Source organism: Tamandua tetradactyla, unplaced genomic scaffold (genome assembly GCF_023851605.1).
Source record: "Tamandua tetradactyla isolate mTamTet1 unplaced genomic scaffold, mTamTet1.pri scaffold_129_ctg1, whole genome shotgun sequence".
Lineage (NCBI taxonomy): Eukaryota > Metazoa > Chordata > Mammalia > Pilosa > Myrmecophagidae > Tamandua > Tamandua tetradactyla.
Window position 1 is genome coordinate 30843 of NW_027518266.1, and position 10141 is coordinate 40983.

The 10141-nt window shown below is 38.6% G+C and overlaps 1 pseudogene; it reads left to right on the forward strand.

The window, feature by feature from the left end:
• Positions 1 to 1170: 1170 nt before the first annotated feature.
• Positions 1171 to 2115, forward strand: LOC143673099 (diphosphoinositol polyphosphate phosphohydrolase 2 pseudogene; annotated as a pseudogene).
• The last annotated feature ends 8026 nt before the right edge of the window (positions 2116 to 10141 follow it).

Genomic DNA, 10141 nt, shown 5'->3' on the forward strand with positions numbered 1-10141 from the left:
AAGCAAGTATCTTTGTTTTTCTATTTTATCTCCTTATCATATAACATAAGTTGTTTTGTTCATTATTGTATTTAAATTGTAAGATCTAAAGATTAAGAGTGAATATTAAGTAATATAATTAAGATAATATATTAATAAATAATGTTAATATAATTAATATTAAGTAATAAAAATAAGAATACTTATTTTAATAAGTAAAATTTACCCAAGACTTACACACTATTCTGGAGAGATTTAATGTGTTTCCAGTTGTATACAGGACAGTTGAGAATTGTTTGGCCTGGGAAGAATGTGTCTGTTATTATTTTCTATTTAGAGATTACATGTGGTTTAAGGTGATGTGTATAATGCCAATTTGACAAGGGGTCAACTGTGATGGTTAGGTTCATGTGTCAAGTTGGACAGATGATAATGTCAAGTTGTCTATTCAAGCAAGCATTGGCCAATCTGTTGCTATGAGGACATTTCATGGACAATACCATGAATGAGCATGTTGTTTGCATCCATAGCTGATTATATCTGCAGTCAGCTAGGGGGAGTATTTTCTGCAATGAATCACGCTTAATCTAATCACTGGTAGGCTTTTAAGGAGGATTCAGAAGAGATGATCCCTTATTTGCTTCAGTCAGCCAGCCTCTCCTGAGAGTTCATTGCACTCCATCATTGGAGCTGCTTGCTCATGTCCTGCCCTACAGATTTTGGACACTTAAATCCCAACAGTTGCATGAGATACTTTTATAAATCTCATATCTATAGATAACCCCTGCTGGTTCTGTAGATAACTAATACACACTAACAAGCCACACTGACTTAAGAATAAATAGATGATCTCAATAAACCAATCACAAAAGCGAGATTGAAATCAGACATCAGGAATATTGCCTCACTCATTTTATGATGTTAACATCACTTTAATACCAAAACTGGGCGAAGTTTCCATAAGAAAGGAAAACTTCAATTCACTCTCCCTAATGAACATATATGCAAAAATTTTCAGCAAATCCAATCCAAAAATACGTTAAAATAATTATACACCATGATCAACTGGGATGTACAACATGAATGCACATTAACAAATCAAAAGGGAAAAGTCACATGATCATCTCAACTGAAGCTGAAAAAACATTTGACAATATTCAACATTCTCTTCTGATAAAAACATTTCAAAAGATAAGAATCAAAGGTAGGGCACGGCGTGGCTGCTACTCGGATCGAGTTCCGGCAACTGTCTCCGCCCGGTGCGAGCCTCGCTCCTCGCTTTCCCGGACCAAGGCGGCGGCGGCGGCTGGCAGCTGCGAGCGGGTGGAGGGCTCCTTGGAGAGCGGCGAAAATCTGGCCAGAGGCGGCGCCCCCACCTCGGCCCCCGGGCTTCAGTGATGGGCGTTCGTGTCCTGCCCGGTGTCGAAGCGGCCGCTGTCTCGGGAGCAGCCCGGCCTCGCCGCCCCTCCCCTCGCGCACCCCTGCATCCTGACTCATCCTAGTCCCCACTCCCCGGCGGCGTGGCAGCGGCCGGGCCCACGCAGCAGCGGCTGGAGCAGCAGCAGCGAGAGGCCGCTTCGAGGAGGAAGTTCAAGCTGAACCAGAGGCGAACCTATGACCGCGAGGGCTTCAAGAAGCGGGCGCGTGTCTGTGCTTCCGGAGCGAGCAGGAGGACGAGGTGCTGCTTGTGCGCAGCAGTGGGTATCCAGACCAGTGGATTGTCCCGGGAGGAGGGATGGAGCCAGAGGAGGAGCCTGGTGGTGCTGCCGTGAGGGAGGTGTTTGAAGAGGGTGGAGTCAAAGGAAAATTAGGCAGACTCTTGGGCATATTTGAGAACCAAGATCGAAAACACAGAACATATGTTTATGTTCTTACAGTCGCTGAAATATTAGAAGATTGGGAAGATTCTGTTAATATAGGAAGGAAGAGAGAGTGGTTCAAAGTAGAAGATGCAATCAAAGTTCTCCAGTCTCATAAACCATACATGCAGAGTATCTGGAAAAACTGAAGCTGGGTTTTCCCCCAACCAATGGAAATTCCACTGTCCCTTCCCTTCCAGATAGTAATGCCTTGTTTGTAACTGCTGCACAGAGTTCTTGTAACTGCTGCACAGAGTTCTGGGTTGCCATTCAGTAATAGGTGGAATTGGGAGGAACTTGACCAAATGTAACTTCCTCAATATGATGAAGGGCAAATTTAAAAAACTCACTAGCCTGCATCATACTCAATAGAGAAAGACTGAAAGCAGTCCCCCTAAGATCAGGAACAAGACAAGGATGCCCTCTGTCATCACTATTATTCAACATTATACTATAGCAATCAGGAAGGACAAAAAAAAAATAAGACTTCCAAATTGGGAAGGAAGAATTAAAACTTTCCTTATTTGCAAGTGACATGATACTATACTTGGAAAAGCCTGAGAAAATTGCTACAAAGTTATGTGAACTAATAAAACAAATTCAGCAAAATGATGGAATATAAAATTAATGAGCAAAAATCAGTAACATTTCAATACATAAGCATGACCTAACTGAAGAGTCAGTTAGGGAAAAGTTCCGTTCAAAATAGCAACCAAAAAATCAAGTACATAGGAATGATATTAACTAAGGATGTGACAGACTTGTACATAGAAAACTACATAACATTGCTAAAAGAAATCAAAGAATATTTAAGAAGGTGAAAAGATCTTCCCTCCTCATGGATAGGAAGGTTGAATATAATTAAGATGTCAATTCTGCTCAAATTGATTTGCAGATTCAATGAAGTGCCAATCAAAATTACAACAACCTACTTTGAAGACTTGGAAAAGATAGTTACCAAATTCATCTGGAAGTGAAAGAGACCCCAAAGAGCTGAAGGCATCCTAAAAATGAAAAAGAAAGTAGAGGATGAACACTTCCTGACTTGAAGACTTATTATAAAGCCACAGTGGTCAAATCAGCATGGTACTGGCACAAAGATAGAAGTATTGACCAATGGAATTGAATTGAAAGTGCAGAAATAGACCATCAAGTCTATGGTCAACTGATTTTTGACAAGGTCCCAAAAGCTACTGAACTAGGAAAAAATAGTATTTACAATAAATGAGTATGGGAGAACTGGATATAAATAGCTAAAAGAATGAAAGACTACTCTTACCTTATACTCTACACAAAAATTAACCCAAAGTGGATCCAATACTTAAAAATAAGAACTAGCACCACAAAGTTTTTGAAGAAAATGTAGGGAAATATTTTCAAGACCTAGCAATAGTAGGTAGCTTGGTAAACTTGAAATCCAAAGTACAAGCACAAAATTAAAAATAGATATATGGAAACTCCTCAAAATCAAATGCTTCTGCACCTCAAAAGACTTTGTGAAAATGTAATGACACAGCCATATAAAGAGAGATTTTTGGAAATCACACATTGCACAAAGGTTTGGTATCCTGTATAGTTAAAGAGATCATACAACTGAACAACAAAAGAACAAACAACCCAATTACAAAATAGACTAAAGGTATGAATAGGCATTTTTCTGAAGAGCAAACATAGATGGTTCAAAGGTTCATGAAAAGATGTTCCTTTTCATTAGCTATAAGGGAAATGCAGATCAAGAATATAATGAGATACCATCTCACACCTATAAGAATGGCTGCTATTAACCAAAGAGGACACTACAAATGTTTGAGAGAACGTGAAGAAATTGGGACACCTATGCACTGCTGGTGGGAATGTATAATGGTACAGTCACTGTGGAAGATAGTTTGGTAGTTCTTTAGGAAACTAAATCTCAAGTTGCACAATGACCCAGCAATATCACTACTTGGTACATAGCCAGAAAAGCTGAAAGCAGTGACACAAAGGGACATTTGCACACCAATTTTCATAGCAGCATTATTCACAATCACCAAAAAATAGATACAATCCGAATGTCATCAACAGATGCCTTGATTAATAAAATGTGGTATTGCATACAATGGAATATTATGCAGCAATAAGACAAAATGTCATTCTGAAGCACATATGGCAAGATGGATGAGCATTGAGGACAAAATACTGTGTGAAAAAAGCCAGACACATATATATAGATATGGTATGACTCCACTTTTATGACTATGATAAAGGTAAACTCAGAGGCTTATAATACAGAATATATGGTAATTGGAGATACATAGAAGCTATAGATGGGTGATTGGTCACCTAATGAGGTTAAATTCAGATGTAAAGGAATAGATGGAAGTGAAGGCAGTTCTATACTGGGTCTATAAGAAGGTGAACATGATTGAAAATGATTGTTTAGACCTATGTGTCTCACTGATTAATTCTAGAAATACAAATAATATCTTGCAAGAACTGCTACAAAGGTATGACTGTACAAAGAGTGTTTAGTCCAGGATACAGAGGGGAAACTGCTATTACATGCTATGGGCTATGTTTAAAAGTAAAACATGCACAGTAGCACAGCAACAATGGAGGGAGGGACAAGAGTTAAGGAGAAGTTTATGTTTCTTATTTGGCAAGTGTGTTTTTATTGGTTTTCTTTCTCTTTGGAACAATGAAATTGTCAAAAAGTGAGAATTTTGATGGACTGTGAACTTTGGACATTATACATGATACCTAATGAATGCAATTGTCTGAAGGATACACTGATTGAGAGTAGATTGGGGAATGACGGAGTAGACATATGATGGAATATTGTGCTGCTACAAAAGGGAATGAAGTTGTGGGGTATGCAATGATATGAATGAACCTGTGATACATTTGGTGACACAAAATAAGCCAGAAATAAAAGAAAAATTATTGTGTGGCTTCCTTTATAAAATGCTTATAGGAAAATGGGGGCCTTGATTGCAAGCTCTTCTAGCAGACACATTTGGTCTGGAGTGGTAATTACTATTTCTGGATTTTGAGAGGATGTTTTATATATATAAAATCTGTTATTCAGAGATAATAATAAGGCTGATCTGGTCAGGATTAAGGTAATTCAGAACACAGGGTTAAGGAAGACATTGCCTATAATTTAGAACCACATCTACTCTTTGCAACCAAAGGAAGAAAGATTTCTTTTGTCTGGAGCCTAAATTTCCTTAGCAAATAATCTAATCAAATAAATAATCTATTTGGATAGCTCAGCTAAACAACTGAAACACAGGGAGCCAAGAATGAGAGTGAGGGTATTTAATCCTGATTGGCTTAATGTAATGCCTAGATACATCCTATGATATATTAAGCAGATAATCAAAAAGTTATGGCAAAGTTCCTTGAGGGATGGGAGAAAAAAATGTGGAGCTGTTAAGCTTTATCATTAGGGAATCTCCTGAAACCTTAGGAACACCCAAATCAGTAAGCCAAGACTTTGATCTTGAGGCTTACTCTTACAAAGCTTATATAGGTAGTAGAGAAACTTAGCCCACCTATAGGCATACCTGAGTCACTTCTGGAGGAGTTCTTTTGTTCATATGTGGCCACACTGTTTCTAAGCTCAACTCTGCAAGAGAAATCTCTGCCTTCCCACCTATGTGGGACATGACATCCAGGGTGAAAATCTCCCTGGAAGCATGGGAGATGATTCTCAGGGATGATTATGGCCTTGGCACTGTAGGATCAACAATACCATCCTGAACAAAATGGGGAAAAGAAGAGTAACTAATAAAGTATCAGTGGCTCAGAGAGTTCAAGTAAAGTCAAGAGACTACTCTGGAGGTCACTCTTATGCAAGCTTCAGTTAAACATTACTACCTATCATAACTTTCCAACCCCCAAGTAAAACTATTGCTGTCAATCCTAAAGAGTACCTTGGGCAACATACAAGATTCTACAAAGCCTTATGATGGATGTGGCCTGCAACTTAACTGAAGGAGTCTCATAAAAATATTCTCCCAGGGTGGTGCAATGGTGGATCAGTGGCAGAACTCTCACCTGCCATGCTGGATACCCATGCTCATTTCTTAGTGCCTGCCCCTGTAAAAAAAGTATATATATATATATATACTCCCATTGTGACAAGATAGTATGATGTGACCAGCCCTTTTACCGTGGAATCATGGAAATCTCCGGCAGCCAAGAGAATATAAATGTAAATAATAGTGAGTGAGACCAGCATTGGTAAAAGCGATAACTGACCACTTTGCATTATGGAATGTTCCCAGTGGGAATGGAAGAGGGGTTCACAGCAGATGGGTAATTCATATATTTGTGAAGTTGTGAACTATGATCTTCTGCCAAGATTGCTTTGAGAATGATCGTAGTAACAAGCTAACATTTAAATGAAATATGTCATGAACTGCTCTAAGTATTTTACAATATTCATCTTTTTATTTATTTATTTATTTATTTATACCTTTTTTGGGGGGTGCATGGGCTAGGACTTGAACCTCGGTTTCCCACATGACAATGAGCATTCTACCACTGAACTACCCATACACTGCCAATATTACTTTTCTTATTAATCCTCTGAGTTGGACACTGTTACAATCAATTGACTTTCTAAAGAGTAAATGGAAGGACAGATAGGATAAGCAAGTTGCCCAAAATGGACCATCTAAGTAGGGAAAGACCTGGCACTGAAATCAAGGCAATGCAGCTGATGTCACTGAGTTATGAATCATGACAGGAAAAGCCTTCCCAGCTATCCCCAGAAGGGCCCTTGAAAGAAAGTTCCAAACATGATCGGGGTGGTCCAGCTATCTTCAGTTACACATGGAGGCTAAATATTTCAAATCCCTCTGTTACATCAATAAAAGTGATCTTTTATGTATTTTTCATCTTAGAGAGGCAAATACTTCTGTTATACAAATTCTTCATACCCTTTGGTTCCAAAATACATATACAAATATTTATTTATGCACATACAAATAAATTCACATGTGTTTATACATTTATTTATTTTTTATTGATTTATACATGCAATGCATACACATATATACAAATACATACATATAATATATATATTAAATTTTCAATTTTAAACATAATTTTTCAGTGCCAGCTCTACACAGTATTTTGTTAAATGAACTATAAATTTCAAATGTCAAGAACAATCTTGGTCTCTGAGTTGGACTGCAAATACCTCACTTCAAGGATAGCCAACTCCAAGGAGACTCAGCTCTGAGAGAAGCAATGGCATCTTGAAAATACATTCATATTTTACATTCAACACTTTCTGTGAATTATATTGTGTGTAGTTGCTCCTGTTTTGGAAAATAGAAATATCTTTGGAATAGTATGCCATTCTTTCTTTTATTTTCTGATCTAAAAATATGGCATTGTGTATATGAGATCATAGCTAGCATCCTATCTTCCCTGATCTCTTATTCAGTGACCTGAAGAAAATATAGCTTTGTGGCAACCACTTTGGATTTTTTCTATGGCCTTTCATGTTTCCAGGTTCCAGATCATGGGGACTCCACATTTTCCCCACCTTCAACTCCCCACCTCCCACTTCAGCATCCCTGGGGCTTTTCTCCAACTCAGAGTGTAAAGATTTGTAAGTAGAAGCATATAGGAGAGCTTTTCCAGAAAGTGTGAGTTAACAGCATTAGGGGGTATGAAAGCATTCAGAAGTTGAGAAATTCAGTCTCTCATTTCTCCTACCCATAAATCTCTACCAATCCACTATGCATAGGAAGACATTTTACTTATGTTTTCCATGGGAGTGGTCAAGAAAAAGGGATGTTATCACATTATCTTGGTAACCTGTAGTTCATGGTTAAAAGGTAGGATGGAGATTTGGGGACCAAAGCACAGGGGAATATGGATTTTGCATGTCAGCCATGTGTTATGGAGTCCTGCTGCAACACTGCTATACCAACAGATTTTGATGATTAATCCTCAGATTAAATGATTCATTCTTACTATACCAGGTGCTTCCCATTGGAAATATTCTAATTTCACACACCAACAGCAGATACATAGAGAAGTGATTTCATTTGCCTTGTCAATACTACAAAGAGGTAGATGGAAAAATATGGATGAACCATGCACATCATAAGTCTGACGCAAGAACTGTAGTACAATGTATCAAGGGGAGATTTATATGGAAAATTGTTACCCTGAAACTTGCTCACAGAGTTTTAAAAATTCAGAATAGACCATAAAAGAGTTCAAAGAGAGCACAGGTATTATTCTCAGCTCTTTAATTGGTTCCCACAAACCTCCTGGCAACCCTCTGAGTCAGGTTTTGTTCTCCTTCTTCTCTTTATATATGGATGGTGACAGAGATGCAGAGAGAAGTGAAGACACAGTAGAGACACAGTGTCAGATAGAGACCAATATTCAGGCACTTGATTACACCTTGCAGGACTACAAGGAGCTTGAGGTGGATAAGATACTATGATATAAAGTCTTTCAGGAGCATCATTTTTTTCTCAGCATAAAACAAGCTTTGCAATTCTAATTGTTCATAGTTCACTTTCTTGAGACAATGTTTACATACCATAATAGCAGCATATATAATAAATTCACAAGAATTAAAAAAAGAAGAGGTTGTTTACTTACATCATGATGCCACTCCAACCCCCATTATAGTAAGCACCTGGCAGGGATTCCATGGGTCAGGTTCCAAGGAAAAAGCTGTGGAGGAGGGACTTCAATCACCACTCCTTAAGACTTAAACAGCCCCTCCTAAGCTGTTTTGATCCCTGGAACTCTGTGTACCCTAAGCTGGGAACATGCAATCAGGCCTCCCATGCTTCCAGGTGGCAGTGAGATCCTGGACAAATCACCTACATTGATGTCCAACAAATTCATCAACAAAGCTGTGGGTATCTCTAAACTGGATAAGGCAGAAAGTTGGTGCCATGGAGGCAGCCAGGACTCTGGCTAAGTGGGGCCAATGTAGGGAGTCACATGGGAGGTCACAGATACCCTTTGTGATGCACCAGGAGTTTTATCCTGGAATTGTCCAGACAGGTGAGGGTGGGGACAAAAGCCTGATGTGGACAGAGGAATCAGGTCATAGAGAAGGAGTTACAGAACTCTCATTACTTCTGCAGATCCTTTCAATATTAACTGTGCTGAGGAGTTCACTTCACACAGCCTCAGTCTCTGGGTATTGAACAGTCTGAACACAGACTCAGTTATTCAGCCATCGAGGAAGTAGACACATTTTCACAATGAAGCAGAGCCCAAAGCTTCCTTCAGTATGGACTGCCGATCAGCAGAGGGGGCGCGAAAATCCCTTTTCTGGCCAAACCGCGGTGGAAACAACTGCTGGTTCATCCACACCACCGCCACCACAACCACAAGAAGGAAAAACAGTTTCTTCACATGGGAAACACAGAGGAGGCGCCCATAGCTCTGGGAGTACTTGGAGTACATCCACGTGAGTAAATAGCTTCCTGTTCATGCCTAGATTGAGGAGGGAACTTTGTTGCTGTTTTCTGAGATTTATTTCTAAATCGCAAGAAGAGAACCTTCATTTTATGCACTCCTTACATGTAGTTCATTCTTTACTTTCTTAGCAAGAGGTATCTTAGCAAAGTGTCTGCTTATCCGGAGGCTTTGCCAGGTCAGAAACTGGGATTTTTTCATGGAGTCAGGACTCTTCCTAGCGACAATCCTAATAGAGATTCAAAGACAGGGGAAATTCATTCTAAAATATGGAAATTGATATGCAAAATATTTCAGCCTTCCAGTGGAGCAGTAGAGGGACAGATCAGCTCTGGCTGAGCCTTACCAGAGTCCAAGGTAAAAGTGCTCACCAAGAAAATGGCGCTCACAGGTATATGCCTCTATTATTTATATTTTTATTTAATTTTTTCCTGCTAAAGTTACATAATTGAACAACATATTGAAGACTTTGCAAGTATAGGTAATACAACTTCCAATATTAATGTTAAATGTTAGTTACCCCAAATTCCATCCTTCATAATAATTTTACTTTGATGGCTTTAATGAAAGCAAATTTCTGAGTAAAATTTTTGAAATATACATTTTAAATTTTTCTTATTTTCAAATGCTACATTTTACAATTTTCTCATGACCAAGTCATGAACTTCAGTCACTTTTAAGTTTAGCTTACTGACATACTTTTGCTTTACTGTTACTGACACTATACTATTTATATAGATAGGTCAATAGAGGTGATACTTGCATGACATGAGAATGACTGAAATGCCCTTGAACTAATTGTAAACTTTAAGTTGGTTATTTGCTATGTGAATTTAACAAATATTCAAACT